Source organism: Mesocricetus auratus, unplaced genomic scaffold (genome assembly GCF_017639785.1).
Source record: "Mesocricetus auratus isolate SY011 unplaced genomic scaffold, BCM_Maur_2.0 Super-Scaffold_100010, whole genome shotgun sequence".
In the NCBI taxonomy this organism is placed as follows: Eukaryota; Metazoa; Chordata; class Mammalia; order Rodentia; family Cricetidae; genus Mesocricetus; species Mesocricetus auratus.
This window is the reverse complement of record NW_024429194.1, coordinates 69,852,449-69,875,695: the sequence shown is the minus strand read 5'-3', so window position 1 is coordinate 69,875,695 and position 23,247 is coordinate 69,852,449. Positions and strand designations below refer to the sequence as shown.

The window sequence follows — 23,247 nt, the reverse complement described above, 5'->3', positions numbered from 1 at the left end:
TCTTAGAGCATCTTCCTCATGTTATCAAAAGGGCACACTGTAATGCCTCTCTGGATAGTAACAAATGGAAGGAGACATCTTCATCCAAGGTTGACCACTTGTGAAAGAAACATCTACAACAATGACACAATCTAGAATAATATAGTCTGCCGTAGTAACTTTTATGGAGACCCATAATGACACCCCCAAAATGATGTAGAGGTAACCTGATAAATTGAAGACCCAGGGACTGATACTGGGAATAAAACTTCAAGTTGAAGATCAGAAAAGCAAAGTAGATGGACACCAGCTCTTACTGTGACCTCAGGATGAAAGGGCTGATCCTGCTGCCTCTCCTCAGCATGCCTGGAGAATCCTGAGACTGAATGTCTTCCTATCCTCAATGTGACAAGAGAATGAATGCTTTATCCAAAACCCTGCTCCTGTCTTAGATACCTTTCATGAGTCCTGGAATTAAAGGCATGTGGTCCCAGGTGCTGAGATCATCTTTGTGTGAGCTGTTTCTCTATATGACTGGATCAATCTCATGTAGATCTGGGTGGCCTTGAACTCACAGAGTCTGTCTACCTCTTAATACTGAGTCCTAGGATTAAAGGTGTGTACCACCACCTCCTAGCTTTTGGTTGCTGGGATTAAAGATGTGTGACTGGTTTCTATGGCTTGCGGATGATTTTGCTTTCTGAATCCTCAGGCAAGCTTTAATAAATCATAAATAATATTATCACCACAACACACATCCTGGGACTCTCTATCGATTATAGCAGGGACACAGTGACTGCGTCCCCTCAGCAGTGCCAGCCATTCTGACACTGTCAGATGCCATTTCCTAGAGACTTCCTGAGGTAAGTCAAGGTGTTGCTCCTGGCCCGTGTAATTTTCAAACTGTATGACTCCTATGACTCCAATATTTAAAGAAGCATCCTCAACCCCAGTCCAGGCCCTGGATTGAGGAGACTCCCAACTCTGCCCAGTTCCGGAGCAGTGCAGGTAGTAACATCCCTCTGCTGGAGCCTCACATCTGTCAGTGAAGGACACTGTAGCGACTCACTTCTTTTACAGCATGTCAGACATTAAATGAGATCACTCTCATTTTGTTTTGCTTGTTTGTTTCATTTTGGTGTTTTGTTTTTTGTTTGTTGTTTGTTTTTGGCAACAGTAGGTATTCAAACAAGTATTCTCTGATAAATCTTTACCAGGTTAGTAATATAAATGTACTTGACATTTAATACTAACATTACTCCTGTATTAAAATATATGGGACTTAGAGGCTAGAGGGATGGCCCAGTGGTTGGGAGCCCTGGTTGCTCTTTCAAGGGTCCCACAATCAATTCCCAGCACCCACACAGTGGCTCACAACCATCTGTAACTCCAAGTCAGAGGACACCCTGACTAATGCCCTATTCTGGCCTCTGTGGGCATTGTATATACATGGCACACAGACACACATGCAGACAAAACACCCACCTATTAAAATAAAACTAAACAAAATATCAAAGCAAAAATAAAATATATGGGGTTTAAGATGCTAATTCTGCTCCTGATAACATGAGATACACATGACATAAAGATGAGTTGAATATCTGAGCTATGCTAATGTATAGACAATGTCTATGCTCGCACTCAGTTTGTATGTGTTATATTGCATATATTCTAAGTGTTACGCACCTATTATTGTTCATATCAACCAGTTTTAAAAGTATCTCCTATGGTGACATGTTATAAATCATCCATAATTAACTGGGGCACTATTATAGTAAAAATTTTAAACTCATATTAAGATGACTGCTATTCCACCCTTCAAGAAATCCACAGGGGGACACAGGGAGAATGAAGCAGCCGCAGTTCCAGCACTCTGCTGCAGTTTCCACTTGGTGGGGGGAGGGGGCGCAACAAATAAAGTGGGTGAAGTAGCTTGTGTGCACCGTCTGGTCACTCGTCGGCTTCCAGCCTTGTCCGCCCCATATGCTCCCTGCAGAGCTTCTGTAGGAGCAGAGCACAATGCACGCTTACTCCCGGTTCCAGTTTTAGCATCTCTCAAAGAATGAGAGAGTAGTTTAATCGTTTGCTCACAGAGAGATAAGGGTGACCCCCTCATCCCTAGGTAGCCTATCCTCTAGATACCCCTCTACTCTAGAACCTGCTAGGGTCAAGCGTGGCGCTAGCACCCCACTCACCATTGCCACCACAGTGGCCTTCTCCAAGGTTCTGTGTCAACCTGCAATGGCGACCAAAACTCCCGGCCACACCTTTGTTAATGTTTTTTATTGTGTCCTCAAATCACCCTGTACAAGGGTGTTGTTTCCTAATATCATCCATGAGACACTCATGAAAGTACAGTAAATTATACATAGTATGTGGTAAGTTAGATACTGTGAGTCCTGTTGAGAAAAACACATCAGGGATAGCAGATCGTGAATGCTGGGCCTGGGCAAAAGGATGCATTTTCTATTAGGATGGTGAGAGAAGGTATTGTTGTTTGAATATGAGATGTTCCCTGGAGCTTATGTTTTGAACACTCAATCCTCAGTTGTTGTACGATTAGAAAAGGTCCTGAAAACCTTAAGGTGGGATCTCACTGGAGGAAGGAGGGCACTGGGCATATCTTGACTCTGGCCCCTTCTTGCCCATTTCTCTTTGCCTCTGTCACATGCTCCAGTTAAGCTATTTCCATGATGGTCCGCCTCAACAAAGACCCAGAAACATCGGAACTTGGCTGCGGTGAACCAAATCCTCTGAAACACAAGCCTGAGTAAGTTCTTTCCTAAGTCATTTCGTTGGATACTTTGGTCACAGCGAAGCAAAAGTTCCTAAAGCAGAAGGCTTCATCAATAACCACACAAACCTGCAAGCTTCATTTCCCTAAACACAACTTTCCTCCAAGAGAATATTTTGCAGTAACCCCAAAATGCAAAGCCTAGAAAAGAAGGACTTCATAGGCTAAGACAGAAGCAAGAGTATGGCAAAGGTTCCCCCAAGATCTGGCCTTTCCCATCACCCTGCAGACCCCTTGAGCCCACCTACCACCTCCCTCTTGCCTTTGCGTTTTCCTCTTGATGTGAACCAATAGGATACTCAGAGCTAAGTATAATGCTAAATCGCCATGATTGTTGTCAAATGTTTTCTTAATGTCCTTTTCTTCTCCAGTGTCTCCTCTATGTTTTTTTATTATGTTTTGGTTGTTGTTGCATTTATTACTGACTCTCTTATGAGCACAGATAAGTCAGAAATGTGCATTGTAATATGATCTAATTGCAGTCTTTTGATTTTGTCTGACTGCTTTTTCTAGCTGTATTGACAGTATTAAAATAACATAAAAAATAGGAACTTTCTGCCAGTCAATCATTTACCATCTCTTTGGTAAGTAAATTAAACAAGTTAAGTGACTTTTACTTTCCGTTCAAGTGACAGTATTTCTTATTGAGAAAAAATGAATAAATAATACTTGTGGATAATTGGCTATAGCCAGGATCCCTCGGTTCAGAGGAGCCAAAGGTGAATGTGGTAAAGAGTTACCCTAGAGAAATTCACCATCTAGAATTGAGATTTTATTCACTCACACTTCTCTTTCTGAACCAGCGCTATTTATAGTTTGTAAAGGACTACATTTTGAGAGAAACCCGACTCCCTACTTAGTTCTATCATCTCGCGACACTCACAAAAGAAATCGATTCCGAGTATCTTATGGGTGTGGACTGTCTCAAAAATGTGGGTAGGCTTTTAAAATTGCTTCTACAACAAGAATTGATGGAGACTCACCACGGCTTCTGACAAGCACTAGGATTGTGGTGGCTTTCTTCTTGATCTATGCTGCTCCTGTCAACATCAAATTCTTTTTAAGTGTTTGGAATCAATATTTGGCTGAGACAGGCTGAAGTTTGTCTACCTAACTAGCCAAGTCACTTTTTAGTGTCAATCATAATTCTGAGCAAGGTTTACAACTTTTCAATCTTGACGCATAGTTTTATGCCATCAGTCATGCCTAAAATATCTGTGCAGGCATTTTCAGACTTCAAGATTATAGACATAACTATCCCCCAGTGAATTTTGAATGTTGGAACGCTTCATTCATTTTACTAATCATCTCAAGGGTATCAACCAATACTACATGCTAAATGAGACAGACATGTTCTCTGCCCCCACAGAACTGAGTCAACAGATGATGCAAGCCACAAGCATGTCATGAACATGAGCTCAAGACGTTTGGAACCCTCCCGCCCAAAACATGTCATTCTGAAATATTGATTATTTGGGGTTAAAGATGATGTAAAAGTATCAAGTTTAATGAAGAGTCTACTTCCTCCTTTTCCTTCAACACAAGAGATGAAATCCCCATGTTTCCATGTGAGACCTTCTCTCCCTGTAGCCAAAGGAAAAAGACAGTCTTCTCACAAAGGACAGGGAGCTGAGACCTACTGAATGCAGAACAAATAGACTTCATTAAAATAATGTTTATCTTCTTTTAGTTCCCTGTGTATTTTGGTTATTTCTCCAAAATTACCCATTTTTGTTCAATCCAGTATAAATTCAGAGTCTTTGCCAGTTTGGGGTCTTCATTTCTTTAAATCTCAAGTGAAACATACATTAAATGCATTTCTTCCACTTGAACTTTCTCTGATTCCAAGATCAAGCTGTGCCCTGAGAAGTAAAGATAAAGTTTTCCCTCCTCTACTGAGCTCCCGAGGGTAAAAGTTTGTGCTTGTTGCTGTAAAAGTGGTATCTCCAACGTATAGAATGGTGCTTGGCTCAACAGACAGAGGAATCACAGTGTGCCACAGAGCATGTGCCTTCCAGGGACATCATGTCATCTTCAGGGCTCGGGGAGGTGATCCTCATGAACCAGCAATACATCTGATACTTACGATATACATGAAAAGGAAAGGAAGAGTGTACTGTAAATGACAACCTTCACTTGAAGGCCCAGGTGCAACGACCTGAAGTTCAAAAATGAAAATCATAGATACCAAGAATTACTAGAAGGGGAAGTGCACAGGGCAGAGTTGGTGGTGGGTATCAGCAGCTTAGGCAGTCCCATCAAGCAAGCCAAGAACTTCCTGTTTTGCAAACACCGGGGAACCATCGATGCACTTCATGTTGATGAGTGAGATGGCCAGATTTGTCTTTTTAAACACTCCGTCTAGGTATAGTAGGAAGTCCTTGGCCTTGAAGAGTGTTGTCATCCCTCCAAAAAACCTTCCTGCTCACTGCTCATTTTACTCCTCCTGTCTTCTTACTCCATAATGTTCAATCTATAAAGCATCCTTTAAAAACCAGTACCAGCACTTGGGATGACAAGACAGGAAGGTTGCCATGAGTTCAAGACCAGCCTAGGTTACATAGAAGACAATGTCTCAAAAAGTAGAAGAGAAAGGCTGAAGAGATAGTTCATTGGTAGAGTGCTTATGCAACATGTTCAAGCCCTTGGGATCAGTCCCCAGTAACGCAGTAATGCATGCACTTGTGTGTGCGTGCACACACACACACACACACACACACACAAAGTTTCTGTTCTGCCTGGTCACACAGTCAATTAGCCCCAAAGAAACACACAAAGACTTATATTAATTTATATACTGTTTGACTGATGGCTTAGGCTTCTTATTGGCTAGCTCTGTCTTAATTATTAACCCATTTCTATGTATTGCTACAAGACTGTGGCTTACCCGTAATCCGGTATGTTACTCCTTGGGCAGCACAGCATCTCTTCCTGGTGGCCTCTCTCTGCCTTCCTCTCCTCAGTGGTCTGGTAGCCCCACCTATATTCCTACTGGTCAATCAGTGTTTTATTTATCAACCAATAAGAGAAACATATATACACAAGTACATCCCCCATCATACACGCTCTCTCTCTCTCTCTCTCTCTCTCTCTCTCTCTCTCTCTGTCACACACACATTCCCCCACACTTATACACACTCCTCCCACACATACACACTCCCCCATGCTCACACACACTCACACATACACTCATACACACTCTCATACATTCTCCCCACACATACTCTCTCTCAAATATACTAACACACATACTCACATGCATATACACACACTCACACATACACTCTTACATTCACACACACACTCACACCCCCCACATATACAAACTCCCCCTCACATTCACACATACACACACACCTCACATATGCATACTCTAACACTCACATACACACTCTAATACACACATTCACACAGACACTCACACACACATACATTCATTCACACTCACACACTCACACATACACACAGACACACACCCTCCTGCAAGCTCCGATTCCTTCTCAGAGAAAACACAACAATATCTCTGCTATGTTTTTCTTCATTCCACATCCTCATCTGTGGACCTATAACCTATATTCCAACATTTATCTTTTCTATGATCATGTGATTCCAGAAGTCCAAAGTGGCCAGTGGAAACACCTGGGCCTCTGGAATCTAGAAGCCACTGAAATTCTGAGAACAGCCAGGAAGTGATGTCATTCCCTTATTCCAGCCCTCAGAAGTTCCCCATCCCTTCTGGCAGTTCGGAGCCTGCGGGTGTGCCTTATCCCAGCACAGAACTGCATCCTGGAAGGACAGTGGAATACTAACGAGCACAGAATTCCAGTGGTTAAAAAAAAGAAGAATCTTCTGGGACTTCAAAATCTCTCTCTTTTCATTCCACCATTCAATGTCCTTGCAGGGTCTTCTTATGCGGTCTCCTCCATAGCCCCCACATGGGTCCTATTTTTCTGGAATCGTTGTCCATTCACATGACACTCTGACTTTTGCCCATCCTCCCCTTAAGCCACAAAGTCCTTTGACAATCTATAAGAGCTGACAACCTACACAGAATACCAGAAGTGATCCACGCCCATTTCACCTCCAACCCACACAGAATTCCAGCTGCTTACACTCATTCCCTTTTTGCCTCCAGACTAGTCTCTGAGACTTATTCAACTTTGCAAACCAAAAGGTTCGCCAAAATACTCCTTTTCAAACTAAAAACCAATCTTACTTTGAAAAAACAATTATCTTACCCACTCCCAAACACAGACATAAGGAGAGCTCCAGAAATAGTGCGTGTTACTCACTCAGTACAAACATGTTCAAAGACACACAGACTCACAGTGTTTCTCAACATTTCCAACCTAATTACTCTGAACAAGTGAGAATTCCAGGAGGAACCTGGCATGCTACCTCACATGACACTTCACAGCCTATTCTTTCTTTCTTCAGACTTCATATTTCACCTCCTTTGAAAATCATGTAAACTTTCGCATTTCGCATTTCAGGAGATAACATGTCCGCTCATTTTAATATATTATGATTTGAATGATAAAACAATGATAAAGTTGTCCATAGTGTGATCCACAAAATTCTATCTTCATCTTTTTTAATGTGTGTGGGTGTTCTGCCTACACGTATGTTTGTGCTCCACTCTTACATATGATGACTGCGGAGACCAGAAGAGGACATGAGGCACCCCCCCCCCGAACCAGAGTTACAGTTGGTTGTAAGCAGCCATGTGGGTGCTGGGATTTGCATGTGGGTCCTCTGGAAGAGCAGCCAGTGCTTTTTAAATGTTTTTGAGATTGTAGAATAATTGCATCATTTTCCTCCATCCCTTCCCATGGACTTACCCCACCCCTGCTTTGCAGTCTCTCAAATTCATGACTGCTTTTTCTTTCATTGTTGTTACGCATGTGTGAATGTGTGTGTGAGTGTGTGAGTGTGTGTGTGAGCGTGTGTGTGTGTGTGTGTGTGTGTGTGTGTGTGTGTGAGACCCACTCAGTCCATATATTGTTACTTGTATATCAATCTCAGAGCTGACCACTTAGTATTAGATTGCCAGCTGGTGCACTATTCCCTGGGAAAGACTATTTCTCCTTCTCAGCATTACTTAGTTGACTTCAGTTCTTTGTCTAGAGTTGAGGCCCCCTGAGCTTTCCTCCTTCCATGTTAGCATATTTATTAGCATCATCCTTATTTGGATCCTCAGTCATGTGGATGAGGCTTCATGGGTGTGGGTAAACTCCCTATTCCTCTGGATCTTACAGTTTTTCCACCTGCCTTCCACAAGGATCCCTGAGTCTTAGGTGGAGGAGTTGTGTTATAGATATACTAATTAGAGCTGAACATCCCATGATTACTTGTTTTCTGCATTTTAATCAGTTGAGGTTTTCTCTAATGGTCTATATCTGTTGCAAAGAGAAGTTTCCTTATGAGGCATGAGAATTGTGCTTTTCTGTGGGTATAAGTTTATAAATATTTAGAATGTTGATGGATTATGCTAGGTCGGTAGGCTCTCCTTTAAGATTCATGACCTTGCTATCCCTGGTTAGTAGGTTAGGTTTCCAGTACCAGATATGATTTCCCTCTTGTTGAGTAGGTCTTAAGTCCAATTGGAGAGCTGTTGGTTACCACCAAGATATTCATGTCACTGTTGCACCTTTAGGGTTAACATGCCATTTGTTAAGGTTCATAGTCATTATAGATAAGATTACTGATTGCTTCCTTCATCTGGAAATTTGCATTGGCAAGTGCTCTTAACCGCTGAGCCATCTCTCCAACCCTATAGACCTATTATATAAAATTACGTTAGGCAATGCTTATTGAAATAGCCAGGACAGGCTTATTGAGCTGGGAGTTCTGAGGGTTCTAAATCAATTATCAATCAATTTACATACACATTTATAATATTTTAGGTATCATTGATAGCCCAATACCATTTGGAGATGTTTGTGATTGATACTGGAGAATGCAGTCAGGATGGAGTATGAATTAATTTGGCTTCACAGTGGCATGGAAGCTGGTACTTTCCAAAGTTTATTCAAGTAGATAAGTGACTACAAGCTTTTGTTTATGCCAGAGTCTTTCTAAGTATCCCTGACTGAGCTAGGGCTCACTATATAGACCAGGCTGACCTCAAACATATGGGAAATCATCCTACCTCTGCCTCCCAAGTGCTGAGATTACTAGCAGGTGCCACCATGTGTTGCTGCGACTGCCAACTTTAGTAAAGACATTCCTTAAGTCATTTTGCCTCAACAAAATAAAAAGTCAGTGCATATGATGAAGTTTGAACGTCACCTTCAAAGAATTTAAATCTTAAATGTCTGATGGCCAGTGTCTCCTAAAACAGAGCCTGAAACAAGGATGAGGATTCTCAGACTTTATAAGAAAACAAGCCATGAACCATGATGGTGATGGACATAGGGAAGCCTGGTAATGTGCAGAAGCTACAGAGCTCATATCAGCAGTAGGACGGTTCCTATGGATGACAGGGCAATTCACTCAGAAACTGCAAGGGTAGGAGGAGATGCAGACCTTCATGTAGTGTATGGGAAAAGGGAAGGAAACCAGCCTGACATCCCCAAGATTGACTCCAGGATGATCTAACTTCCCAGTCCCTCCCATCCCTGCACAGTTGATCAGAACTGTGTAGTCTGTGCTCTGCAGTGAGACCGTTACCCAAGGCCAGAGTCCTAGAACCAAAGGAACTGCAGCACAGGCAGCCACCAGACATGAAGAAGGGAGAAGTTCAGAGATTCTGAGAAAGCTTCCAATGATTTTAGCCCAAATGCACTGTTTATATGGAAAGAGCAATGTGATAGTCACATTGACAAAACCCATAGGATGCCTAATTAAAAGGATAGTTAGTCTGATTTTTAGATGAATAAACCACATGCAACTTCTTATTAGACTTCTCTCGCTTAAATTTCCCAAGGTCCATGAGTTTAAAGTAGTTGCTACTCTCTAACCCTTAAATTTAATGTTTAATGATGTATGTGTTCCTGAGCATTTTCTAAGAGTTTGTGTAAAACATATTCTCCTCTCCATACAAATACCATGTTTTTGATTGCCCAAAATTGCAGACCAAAATAATAGAGTATAATAATTAAAAACAAAGGTGCTAGGCAGATTTTGTTGTAAAGAATATGTGAGATTAACTGGGTGTGGTGACATATTCCTGCAACCTCAGGATTCAGGGTCCAGCACCAGTAAGTTCGTTGCAAGCTTGCAGAAGGGCTCTTCTACATGGTGAGCCCAATCAAGGTTTCATATTGAAATTCTGTCTCAAAAAACTATAAGACAAAAGAAAAAATGTAAAATAGATTAGATTATACAAAAATGCATTGTGCAGTGTCTGCACTTGACACAAAATGTTTGAAGTTATTACTATTAATAATTATTTAAGAATTCCCTATCATAACATATATAACCTATCATATGTGTTCAATTAAAATAATGTGGGTATGAATTGGTCAGTGTGGGGCTGGTTCCCATCCATCTCATCCTGTGCATATTCTTCATAGCATTCTTGAGAATTGCAATTTGTTGACTTGGTGAAATATTTATTGAATGTCTCTTGTACTAAGAAGTGAGTGCCATCATATCAGGGACAATGTCAGTCTCATTGACTTCTACACTATCGTGACTGGCACATGCCTGACATGATAGATACTGAAACAAACAGCTTGAATCATTCGCATTTTGTTGGTTGTGGCAGAATAAAATAGTGTTTACACATTCTTTACCTTATATCAAATAATGTCAATAAAGCCATTACATTTAAGAGCCCTGCATTGGTGTTTGTTTTGTGGACAGTTTTCTTGTCTTTCTAAAACCCAGTCCACTTCTCATATTCTTGTCATTGTGATACGGCTAGATGTGCCACTCCTCTGAAATGACAGCCAGCGAATCCATCTTTTTCCTATTATGTCTCTGACAATAGCATTTGACAAATTGAAATTGTGTCCCCAATGTAAATAAAGCTATTAAAAGACATTATGGCAAGCCAGAATTTATTTTTTTTCACATTGAGGGGATTCTGAAATTGAAATATTGCTAAGAGAAGGGTGATGAGAAAACATTAGCAGAATTCAGAGTTAGAGAAGAAACAGGGGGTCCCAGCTAAAATCTAAACATGAAATTGACTTTCTGTCTCACACATGAAAAGATCCGTGATTCAGGAAGGCAAGTTGGAGTCAGCAGCCCCAGTGAGTGAGAGCAATCAGAACTGAGGCTTTACACTATAAAGCAGACACATCTCTTCGGGATTCTAAGGCATCTGCTAAGGATTAACAAGCAGCATGAAGGATGGAGCTGTGCAGAGGTCACCCTCTGCTACCACAGCTGTGTAAGCAACTGCCTCTGGACCCTTCAGAACAGCTGTGAGAAGCAGCAGAGGGTGGGGGCCTTGCAGTTTTCAAACGGTGCATTTGACAATATCTGAGAACTCTTCCATCAGTAGCAACCAGGCTGGGAGACTCAGAAGCACTCACGTTTCCTTTCGTGGATGACCCATATGGATGGACCCGAACAATGAATGGCAAACCAGGCTGAGTCTAAAGTGTTCATTGCATACAGTGACTAGATTCTCTTAAGAAATGTGTAAGTACTTGATACTATGTTCTTGTAGCAAATGAGAATGGTCCCAATGTGTCACCTGTTCCTGAAATGTGCCTCCCTCCACTCAGCCACAGGCTTATAAAATAAATGGTGATTTAAGTATATATAGCTTTTAAAAAATAAAATAATTAAAAAATAAATTGTCATTTGATTAAAATACTTGAAAGGAGTTGGAGAAATGGTCCAGTGGCTAAGACCACTGACTGCTCCTTCAGAGTACTATGGTTCAATTTCCAGCACTGACGTAGTGCTCACAACAGTCTGTAACTCTAGTCTGAGTGGATGTAGTGCCCTCTTCTGGCCTCCTAGGGCACTGCACACAGATGGTGCACATGCATACATGCAAGAAAAAAATGAAAAAAAAAACCAGCTAATTATTACCACCAGTCAGCTCAGGGATGCTCATCCGGGGAAAATTAGATTCCCAAAAGTATTGTTCAAATTGAACTCGATTTCTCATGTGATGACTTCTGTTGAGGTAATGCAAATACATTCTTTGGCAATACTTTTTTGTTTTCTTGTTAACCTGAGGCTAGCGAAAGTATTAGGTGCATCAGGAGGAGTAAGAAGAAATGCTGCTGGCATCTAAGTTCACTGTGTAGTGAAAGCTGTGTGGCGAGAGGATGGCAGCATCGTCCAGAGAAAGGGACCGCCCTAGTGCCATCAAGTCCATATTCCATGTACCCTGGAGCCAAGCATGGTTCTAGGTGGTACCTCTTGCAGACAGGCCCCAGTGCCTAATATAGTTCAGGAAGTGAGGAGAACCAGAAACCATCACTGAGTCTGCTGATTATATTTCAGAGCCCCGCCCAATGAGAACTTACAGTCTCAAAAAGGTTACTCCAATTAGTGGATTTTTACATCAAATTATTACAAATGTGTAAGCATTCACTGATACTTTATCAATTTATGTTCTTCTTTTTAAAAATATGAATTATATGATTGTAAAAGTGTTCTGAAAAAATCCAGTAAGTATGGGCATGGTGTCTGAGACACAGAAGACATCAGACAGAACATGAGAAGACACACAACAGAACACAGTTCTGAACTGAAGACATGAGCTACACCACAGCCCCCAAATCTACACTGAAATTTTTATTGCAGTCCTAAGGAACCCAGTTCAAATTCATATGTATTCTATCTACCTGACTATTCTGTGGAGAATGCCATATACAAACCTTTGAAGGAATAACACATTTGCATATGTAACATGCACACATATGTATGCATATACATGTGAGCATATATACAGTATGTAACATATACCATACCAAAATGTGAGAAAATGAATATCTTGTTTTAAGCCATCCAGCTTATGGCATCCCTAGAAAGCTAATATACATTTTTGGAGATAACTGAGTAAACTCTATAAGTAGTAAAGTAGATGTCTTAGTTAGGGTTTCTGTTGCTGTGAAGAGATACCATTGACCACAGAAATGCTTAGAGGAAAACAGTTAATTAGGGTGGCTTACAGTTGCAGGAAGCAAGGCAGCAGGCAGGCACTAGAGAAGGAGCTGAGAGTTCTTACATCTTGACTCCCAGGCAACAGGAAGTGATCTGTCTCACTGGGAATAGCTTGAGCACAGGAGACCTCAAAGCCCACCCCCACCGTGAGATACTTCCTCCAACAAGGTCACACCTCCTAATAGTGCCAGTTCCTTTGGAGGGCATTTTCTTTCAAACCACCACAGTGGATAATATCTGGGTAGTTATGGCATAGCACGGAAACCTGTGGCTTGACTGGCTTCCACAGCAGCATCCTCACCTTTTTTAATTTAAATTAAAAACCATCTTATTTTTCACACCAATCCCAGTTCTCTCTCCCTCCCATCCTCCCACTGCCCCTACCATCTCCCCATACCACTGCCCATTCACTCCTCAGAGAGGGTGAGGCATCCCTCAAAGTCTGTCACATCCTTCGGAGCAGCACTGAGGTCTTCCCCCTTGCATCTAGACCTAGAAAGTATCCCTCCATAGGGAATGGGTACTGGGGATAGATTCTGGTCCCACTGCCAGCAGTCCCGTAGACTGCCCAAGCTCTCCAACTGACACCCATGTTCAGAGGGCCTAGTTTGATCTTATGTAGGTTCCCGTAGCTGTCAGTCTGGAGTCTGTGAGTTCCCACTTGCTCAGGTCAGCTGTTACTGTGGGTTTCCTCAGCATGGTCTTGACCCCTTTGCTCATCACTCCTCCCTCTCTACAACTGGATTCCAGGAGTTCAGCTCAGTGTTTAGCTGTGAATCTCTGTTTCTGCTTCCATCAGCTATTGGATGAAAGCTCTATGATGTCATCTAAGGTAGTCATCAATCTAATTATAGTGGAAGGGCATTTAAGATAGCCTTTCCACTTGCTTAGATTCTTAGTTGGGGTCATCCTTGCAGATCCCTAGAAATTTCCCTAGTGCCAGGTTTCTCGTTAAGCCCATAATGACTCCCTCTATCAAGGTATCTCTTTCCTCGCTCTCATTCTCTGTCCTTCCCCCAACTCGACCTTCCTGATCCCTCACATTCTCCTCCTCCCTTCCCTTCTCCCCTCCTTTCTCTCCTATCTCCCTTCCCCCTACCCACATGCTCCGAATTTGCTCAGGAGATCCTGTCCCTTTCCCCTTCTCAGGGGTCAATGAATGTCTCTCTTAGGGTCCTCCTTGATTCCTAGCTTCTCTGGTGATGTGGATTGTAGGCTGGTTATCCTTTGCTCTATGTCTAATATATACTTATGAATGGGTATATACTATGTTTTTCTTTCTGTGTCTGGGTTTCCTCACTCAGGATGGTTTCTTTTAGTTCCATCAATTTGCCTGCAAATTTCAAGATTTCATTGTGTCCCATCCCGTGCCCACCCCCGCCCAGCTGAGTTGTACTCCATGGTGTAAATGTGCCACGTTTTCTTGAGGGACATCTAGGTTGCTTCCAGGTTCTGGCTATTACAAATAATGCTACTATGAACATATTTGAACAAATGTCCTTGTGGTATGAATGTATATCCTTTGGGCATATGACTAAGAGGGGAATTGCTAGATCTTGAGGTGGACTGATTCCCATTTTCCTGAGAAACCACCATACTGGTTCCCAGAGTGACTGTACAAGTTTGCACTCCCACCAGCAATGGAGGAGTGCTCCCCTTTCTCCACGTCCTCTCCAGCATAAGCTGTCATTGATGTTTTTGATTTTAGCCATTCTGGCCAGTGTGTAAGATGGTATCTCAGAGTTGTTTTGAGTTGCAGTTCCCTGATGGCTAAGGATGTTGAGCAATTCCTTGAGTGCCTTTTAGCCATTTGAGAGTCCTCTGTTGAGAATTCCCTATTTACATCTGTACCCCATTTTTAAACTGGATTATTTGGTGTTTTGGTGACTAGCATCTTGAGTTCCTTGTATATTTTGGAGATCAGCCCTCTGTCAGATGTGGGGTTAGTGAAGATCATTTCCCATTTTGTAGGCTGCCTTTTTGTCTCGTTGACTGTGTCCTTTGCCTTACAGAAGCTTCTCCATTTCAAGAGGTCCCATTTATTAATTGTTGAACTCAGTATCTGTGCTACTGGTGTTATATTCAGGAAGCAGTCTCCTGTGCCAATGTGTTCAAGGGAACTTCCCACTTTCTCTTCTAAGAGGTTCAGTGTAGCTGGATTTATGTTGAGGTCTTTGATCCATTTGTACTTAAGTTTTGTGCATGGTGATAAATACGGATCTATCTGAAATCTTCTACTTGTCAGCATCCAGTTATTCCAGCACCATTTGTTGAAGATGTTTTCTTTTTTCCATTGTATAATTTTAGCTTCTTTGTCAAAAATTGGGTGTTCATAGGTGTGTGGGTTTATATCAGGGTCTTTTATTCAATTCAATTCTACCTGTCTATCTTTGTACCAATACCAAGCTGTTTCCATTACTATACTCTATAATAGAGCTTGAAGTCAGGGATAGTAATGCCTCTGGAAATTCCTTTATTGTACAGGATTGTTTTGGCTGTCCTGTGTCTTTTGTTTTCCATATAAAGTTGAGTATTGTTCTTTCAAGGTCTGTAAATAACTGGAATTTTGATGGGGATTGAATTGAATCTGTAGATTACTTTTGGCAAGATTGCCATTTTTACTATGTTGATCCTACCTTCCAAGAGCATGGAAGATCTTTCCATTTTCTGATATCTTCTTTAACTTTTTTCTTTCAAGGCTTAAAGTTCTTGCTATACAGGTCTTTCACTTGTTTGGTTAGCATTACCCCAATATATTTTATGTTGTTTGTGGCTATTGTAAAGGGTTATCTTTCTCTGATTTCTTTCCCAGCCAATTTATCATCAGTAGGGCTACTAATTTTTTTTAGTTAATCTTTTATCCTGCCTCTTTGCTGAAGGTGTTTATCAGCTGTTTGAGTTTCCCGGTAGAATTTTTTGGGTCACTTATATAAACTATCATATAATCTGCAAATAATGAAAGTTTGACTTATTCCTTTTCCAATTTGGATCCCCTTGATCTCCTTTTGTTGTCTTATTGCTCTAGCTAGAACTTCAAGTGCAATATTGAGTAGATGCAGAGAGAGTTGACAGCCTTGTCTGATTCCTGATTTAAAAGGAATTGCATTGAGTTTCTCTCCATTTAGTTTGATGTTAGCTTTTGGGTTGGCACAGAGAACAAGTGTCTTAGGGTCAGATAAACTGTTAGAAATGGCCAAGGACAGATGCGTGCAATGCAGAGGATGGATGAGAAGTGGGAGATTATGCTATGAGTGAGGAAATCCGGGAAAGGGCAGAGAGGGCCAGGATACAAACGTGAACTGTGCATACCTAGTGGGGTCTAATATAAATGAAGGATGACTCATGTAGAAGGGGTAGTGCTCACAGCCTGAGTTCCCTTCAGATGAGAAAGGACACGCTATATAAAAACAGAATGATTTGAGGTGGTGACTTTCTTACAAAGCACTTTGAAAAACCTCTTTGACCTTCGGGGAAGGAGTTTTAACTATCCTAAAATTTCATGAGTGCTACTAAGTATGATTCTGCCTATGAGAAGACATGCTCAGAGCACCCCAGCTCTTCTTTACAAGCAAACAAAGTGGAACCAGATGATGGCCTTCATTGGCATCATCAAAACCATTCAGGTATTTGAAGTAACTCAAGTCACTGTTTAGACTCACAAACAGGGCCCTAACTGCCCACATTCCATCTATCCTTTCAATAAACTTCCAATCACACTTCCTTCATGGTTTTGACAATATGAAAGGAAGTAACTATATTTCCCTACCATGCGAAATTGGAGTCCTCTCATTATATATCTTCAATATCAGTCAGCACATTCTGTAGATTTGGTGAATAGAGTTCCACCTCCCATTTCATAGATATAGTAAAGGGATCATGTTTCAGTGGGAGAAGGAAGGAAGGAAGGAAGGAAGGAAGGAAGGAAGGAAGGAAGGAAGGAAGGAAGGGAAGTCACAGAATCCTGCACATATCTCAGTGGATCCCAGATCAGCCCCACAGAGGTGTGATAGCGTATTATTTTAAGGTGTGTGACTTTTGTTTATGCTGAATGTATTTAACTATAAGAAGCTGTGATTCTTCACCTGTCTAAAACACCTGATGGTCCTAATAAAGAGCTGAATGGCCAATATGGAGGCAGGATCAAGGGCAGGTGGGGCTGGTAGACAGCGAGGATAAATAGAAGGAGAAAGGAGGAAGAGGAGGAGCAGCAAGAGAACAAGGAGAGGAGGACTTCAGGGGCCAGCCACCCAGCCACCCAGCCACCCAGCCACCCAGCCTGCCACAGAGTAAGACAGAAGGTAAGATATACAGAGGTAAGAAAGATAAAAGCCCAGAGAGGAAAGGCAATTGGATTAACTTAAGATAAGGAAAGCTGGTAAGAAATAAGCCAAGCTAAGACCGGACATTCATAACTAAAATAAGCCTCCATGAGTTATTTTGGAGCTGGGTGGGTGGTGGTCCCCTCAAAAAGGCCAAAATGTCAGAGTAAAACATCGCATTACACAGAGGCTCCATTCTTTCATCTCCGACCTGAAACACAGCCAAATATCTACAACTCTGCCAGCCTCTCCACTACACCATTGGAAAGTAAGCACAAACTAAAGCACTCTGGCCTCCGGGAAGAGACACACGTTCTCCAAAGCACTTGCTTTTTGTCTCTTGACAAAGAAGAGGGGGGCAAAGCTCAGCCTGGGGGTGAATTCAGAAAAATGTCACCATCTGCCCCACCTGTTGTGGGAACAGTTGATCCAGGGACTGTAGACTGCAGTCAGGTGTTGGCCTTTCAAGAACTGCTGTTTCCTCTTGCAATTCACTGAGGTAGCAAATGTCCCATGAAAATGAACTCAAGCTCGGGGTTCACAAAGTCATGAGGGACCAGAACCTTCCACCTCCAATGGAAAACGTAAGAAATAGATTGCTGACCTTGAATTCTTTGTTATGAATTTAGAAAGATGGCGTCTAAGGTTACTTTTACCTTTAGCCTAAATTGTGATGTAGTCCACCTTATCTGTGGGTGGGCCTTCTGTAGTTTCAATTGTTCCTGGATCACAGGTAGGATGGGTTTAACTTGGAAGATACTTACAGAAAGACACTGCATTGTCTACATAACCACTGTGGCCTTGTATTTTTATATTGGACTGTTTTGTTATTAGCTGTTGTTGTTGGTTACTTGCTTAATTTGCAAATTAAGCCTTATCAGAGGTACACATGCTTTATGTAGAGCACGTATGGTACACATGGGTTTGGTAATCACCACTTCAGGCAACAACTATAGGTTTTATAAGTAATCTCATGCAGATGAAGGTGGCTATCATGAGGAAGCTGTTTTAGTCAAATGCCTTTTACCCCCTTTACATATCTATAAAAGTTAGTAGAACACAGTAATTAAGGGACAATTTTCTGTGCATGTGTATGGATAGGTGCATGTATGTGTCTATGCTTATGAAACTTTGAACAGTTACCTCTGAGACTTCAGATGAAAAGTAGCCAACACACTCAGCATCACGTGAGCCATGCATTGTGATGAGGAGCATGTAGGGGGTGAGGAGACTGTATCCAAGTATAGTGCATGTCTTTGAAATGCTCTAAAGCTGTGATTCTCAATCTGGGGATCTCAAATCCTCTTTTATGAGCCCTTTGGGGGTTGAATGACCCTTTCACAGGGGTTGCCTGACTATCTGTTTATCATATATTTACATTACGATTCATAACAGTAGCAAAATTACAGTTACGAATTAGCAATGGGATAACTTTATGGTTGTGGGTCACCACAACATAAGGGACTGTATTAAAGGGTCACAGCATTAGGAAAGTTGAGAACCACTGATAAAGAAAAACAGTTTCACATGGCAGAGTTTTATTGTCAGTATTTGTACTTTCTCACGAGGATGAGGGTTAATAAAAGGTATAAGCAAGATAATCTACAAAGGCAGCATCCTAAGATTCTATGGTACCCCTACAAATAATGTGTTACCATACATAAAGGAATGTGTACTTTCTTCATCTTATAGATACCAAATAAATATGTGTAATGTCACCAGCGTTTTCTTTAGAATGTTTATAAAGCTAGACATATACACAATATTTAGAAGAACTAGGATGGGAAGCAGACTAAACATGATCGACACCTAACTGCTAGTTTGTTTTGTAAATCAGTTTATCATTAAATCAGTTTATCATTTTATTCCCTCTTGGGTACAAGTGAAAGGAAGGGAGGACACTGTCATGGGGGTCAGTTTGGAACCAGAGCTGTTGATGGTCTACCACCAGGGGGCAGCACAGAGCCAGGAATCAAAAGGTTAGCGTTCGTCCAGCTTCCTGAGTCTCCTGGGGCATTTGAACTCCCTAGGCTTGCTTTGCTCATCGTAACCATGTCAGGTTTTTTTTTTTTAAATTATAATAGTTTTTAAGACTTTGTTTTTGAACGACTTGGAGTCTTGCAGACTCTCCATTCCAAGGTACAGTGGCTTCCTCCAAGCACAGAGAGGGAGGTTAGTGCTCTGATTTTCTCTTTACATCAACTGGGGTGGGTTAGGGGTGTGTCAGGTGAGGCTGACTACTGGGCCAAGACAGATGAAGATAAATTCCAGTCTGCTAATTTATTAGAAGATGTTGCTGTCTCCAAGATCAGAACACTCAAAGCATTTGAGCAGACAGAAATGAAAACCAATCAGAAGGACGCCAGATGATGACTCTTTAATAGCATCCCACAGGCCCTGTCTGATTGATAAGAGCAAACATTTGAAGACTGGTATCTAAGGTATCTAAAGCCCCCTCTGCTGTGGTAAATACTATCTTGCAACATTAATTTTTTCAGTATGCCTAGGAACTGTCTAGTGGTTCTTTTTTTTGAGACAGGGTTTCTTTGTATTGTTTTGGAAGCTGTCCTGGAACTCGCTCTGTAGACCGTGCAGGCCTCTGCCTCCCGAGTGCTGGGATTAAAGGCATGCGCCACCAACGCCTGGCCTGTCTAGTGGTTCTTAAAGAGAACAAGAATAAATTACCTTTGGGTTGTTGTTGTTATTGTTATTATTATTATTATTATTATTATTATTTACAATTGCTCCTGGGCCTTGTTTAGTGGTACACAGCTGGCTCTGGAGCTAGATGCTTGAGTTCTGATCATGTCCCTGTTTGCCATATCAACTTGGCAAATTTGATTCCCCTCACCTTCACCCCCACTGCCTCTCTCTGAGATAGAGCATCACGATGTAGACCTGGCTGACCTGGAATTCACCATATAGACCAGGCTAACCTTGAACTCACAGAGATCTTCCTGACTCTGCCTCCCAAGTGCTGCCCCCATATCCAGCCTACCCTCTTTATCTCTTAAATTGGACCTGACAATTTGCTACATGGTAGGCACTGGAAGACCAGCTGTTTCTGGAATGTTCTTACCCATTTCCTTTGCAATGAGTCTAATATAAGTAATGATATTCATGTTCTATAAAGATATGATATGAAAACACAGTCAAGTACTTTAACAGACACAGGATACCATTCATCCCCAACATTATCATTACTATCACGTGGTGAATCACGGCGTTAAAATGAAACTTTAAAAATTAGTGCACGTGTATTCTGTAAGCACAAAGAAAAGAATTATCTGTTCCTGGTTAAAGTGTTAAACCAGGGCTGTGGCCCTCAAAAGTAGACAACCTGTTGATTAGTCCATAGCTGTGCTCTGGGGAGAATAAGAGCAAGAGAACAGAGCACTGTGGGGAGGATGGGGAAGAGACTGAAAGGAAAAGAGGAGGAGGGAGAAAGAGGAGGAAGAAAAGAGGAAGAGGAAAAAGTTGGAGCATGATAAGCAAGGAACGGAGAAGGAGGGTAGGGGAAAGGAAGGAGAGATGCCAGCTTTAAAAATGTCTTAGGGGCATGCTTGGCATCTTTTGCAAAATTCGCTGTGAAATTCTGCATGTGTTTGGGGTATGCTTTTTCATTGTTATTCTCACTCCATTACTTGAGTGACTAAGGAAAACATGGTTCTTAAGTATGGACAGAAGTTGTGAAATGGGGCTGAGTTGGCTCACTGGTAAAGGGATTAGCCTGACAATCTGAATTCAATCCCTAGGACTCTAATGGTGGGTAGAGAAAACTTACTCCCAAAAGTTTTCTGCAGAATCCCACACTCTGGTTCTGGTATGGCCCCCACCTAAATAAATAAGTAAATAAATTTTGTTTTTAAGTTGTGAAGTAATAACAGAGGGCAATTTTGAACCATGTCAATGTAACTCATTGGAAATTCTAGGTGGATTCAATTGGATTTGCATCTTTTGCAGTGGTTCTTGAACCACTAGATTCATGCAAAATATATTATCTCAAGCAGGTTTTTAACCTCATTTTTAAGATTTAATATAAACTGCAAGCTAAAATATAGTGAAATATATAAATCATTAGTACAAATAATCAATAAGAGAATTTATAAAAAGCCATAATAGCCTATATAACAAATGAATAATTTGTAAGGGCTTCATGATGTTTCAGGAAATTTATAATCACATGGTCATCAATGCTTTGGGTAGTTTCAGGATGTAAAATAGTAACCATGTACAAGATTGAATCCTTGACATTTGGAATATAGTGAGCAGAATGGGTACCAAATAAATGATGGTTTGACTTCATTGTCTTTAGCTGATGGGTGATGTCCAGTGCCTTGTAGAGCCAGTGTTTCCATTTTTAAGAATGCTCATCTCTGCTCCTGGTACCTTTTCATTCTGATTTACCTTTCTACCCATCACCAAGTATTCCAGGCACAGGTAACAGACACCACTGCCATTAAAAAACAAAATTAAATTTAAATGGATGAAAGGCCAGCTTAGAATCCCAGGCCACGTCTTATAGGTCAAACACACAAAAATCCATGCTAATTATTCATATTTCCTCATCGGATGTCTGTGTGGTGGTAGGAATTAGTGTAGGGCTAATAGAGTTAATAGCTTTTAGATCAATGACAATAGGCTAGCATTCTCATAAGTGATACCCACTAAGTATAAGTGTGTTGGTGCTTTAGCTAGCTATGTATCTGAACACCATTGTCTGACTCCAGAGTAGCTGAATTAGAATTAACTTTTATCCTTATATTTAGATAAAGCTTGTATTACTCAAGTAATTCTTGATTGGTTCACAAGTCAGAATCTAAAAATAATATCACACTGATAGTCATGCACCCTTCTTATCGCCATCTCTAAGCATCTCAGTGCTCCATGTAGCTAGGGCTAGGATCCAGTTTTGTTCGCCATTGTATCAAAGCTCTTCACGGTTTAGAAATAAAATAGCCCCAGAAGAACTCACGTGTTAAAGACATGGTCCCCAATGCAATACTCAGCAGCGGGCTGTTATAGAGTGACTGGATTGTGATGGCTTTGATCTAATCAAAGTCTACTGATAGGGTCATAACTCAGCAGAGCTTTGGAAGGACTGCAGCTATGGAGTTGGGATCTGAGCTACGGAGGCCTGGCTTCCTGAGGATGCTCCTGAAGGGTGTGTGCTTCCTCACCTGGTGCTCTGATTATCCCTAGTTCCTGAGCATCGTGGGATGGGCATCTTTATACCACCACATGCTCTCAGCATGCTGCTCTGCCTCACCAGAGTCTAAAGCAGATGGAATCAGCTGACCATGGACTGAACCCCAAACCTGCCCTGCCCGTACATTCTCAGGTATGTTTTCATGAATAAAAATATACTAACGTAGCAGCCATTCAGTGGGGAAAACGAATATTTTTCTTTGAAAAATAAAGGTAGAAGAAAACCAAGGAAAAAATTAACTTCTGAATGTATCAGGTCATAAAAGTTTTCTATGTGATCCCATTTTTTTTTTTCAGAAAACTTGCCTACCTCCAGTTAAGTCATCTACAGCACCAATGCCCGCCCTCACTTAAGGCCCGGGGAACATTCCAGAAGGATCAGAGGATCAGGATGCTGGCTGTGAGAGTGTTTCTAGACACAACATGGAAGCTACACATACAAAACACCACCAACACAGTTGCCCTAAACAAGACCTTCATAATGACCATTCCAGCTAACGTACCAACTGAAAGGTTCAGGCATCACGCTAGCCTGCTCTGTTACCTGGCAAGATGCACTCAGGCAGCACTCTGGCCAGCCCAGAGTTCTGTGAGAACCACTCAGGTGCAAAGGACCCCTTTAAAGGACTGAACCCTGCTTGCTTACGCTCTCTTTTACTCTCTTCCTCTCCATCTCATATTCTCTCTCTCTCTCTCTCTCTCTCTCTCTCTCTCTCTCTCTCTCTCTCTCTCTCTCTCTCTCTCTCTCTCAGGTCTGTACAGGTTGGCTACCTCTCACCCCCCTTTCCCTCCCTGTCTACCAATAAATTCCACGTGGGATCGTTGAGTCATGGTTTGTGTCTCGTTACTGGATAAACCTAAACATTTTAA

The 23,247-nt window shown here is 41.6% G+C and overlaps 1 long non-coding RNA gene across 4 annotated transcripts; it reads left to right on the top strand.

The window, feature by feature from the left end:
• The first annotated feature begins 17,089 nt into the window (after nt 1-17,089).
• Nucleotides 17,090-22,978, top strand: LOC121142660. Of its 4 annotated transcripts, none has more exons than XR_005879682.1 (3): nt 17,090-17,148; nt 22,372-22,510; nt 22,675-22,978. It is a non-coding gene; the product is annotated as an uncharacterized LOC121142660 (long non-coding RNA). The 4 variants fall into 4 exon arrangements; XR_005879681.1 differs by having other exon boundaries at nt 17,101-17,148; nt 22,242-22,510; XR_005879684.1 differs by lacking the exon at nt 17,090-17,148 and adding an exon at nt 17,423-17,437.
• Nucleotides 22,979-23,247: the final 269 nt, after the last annotated feature.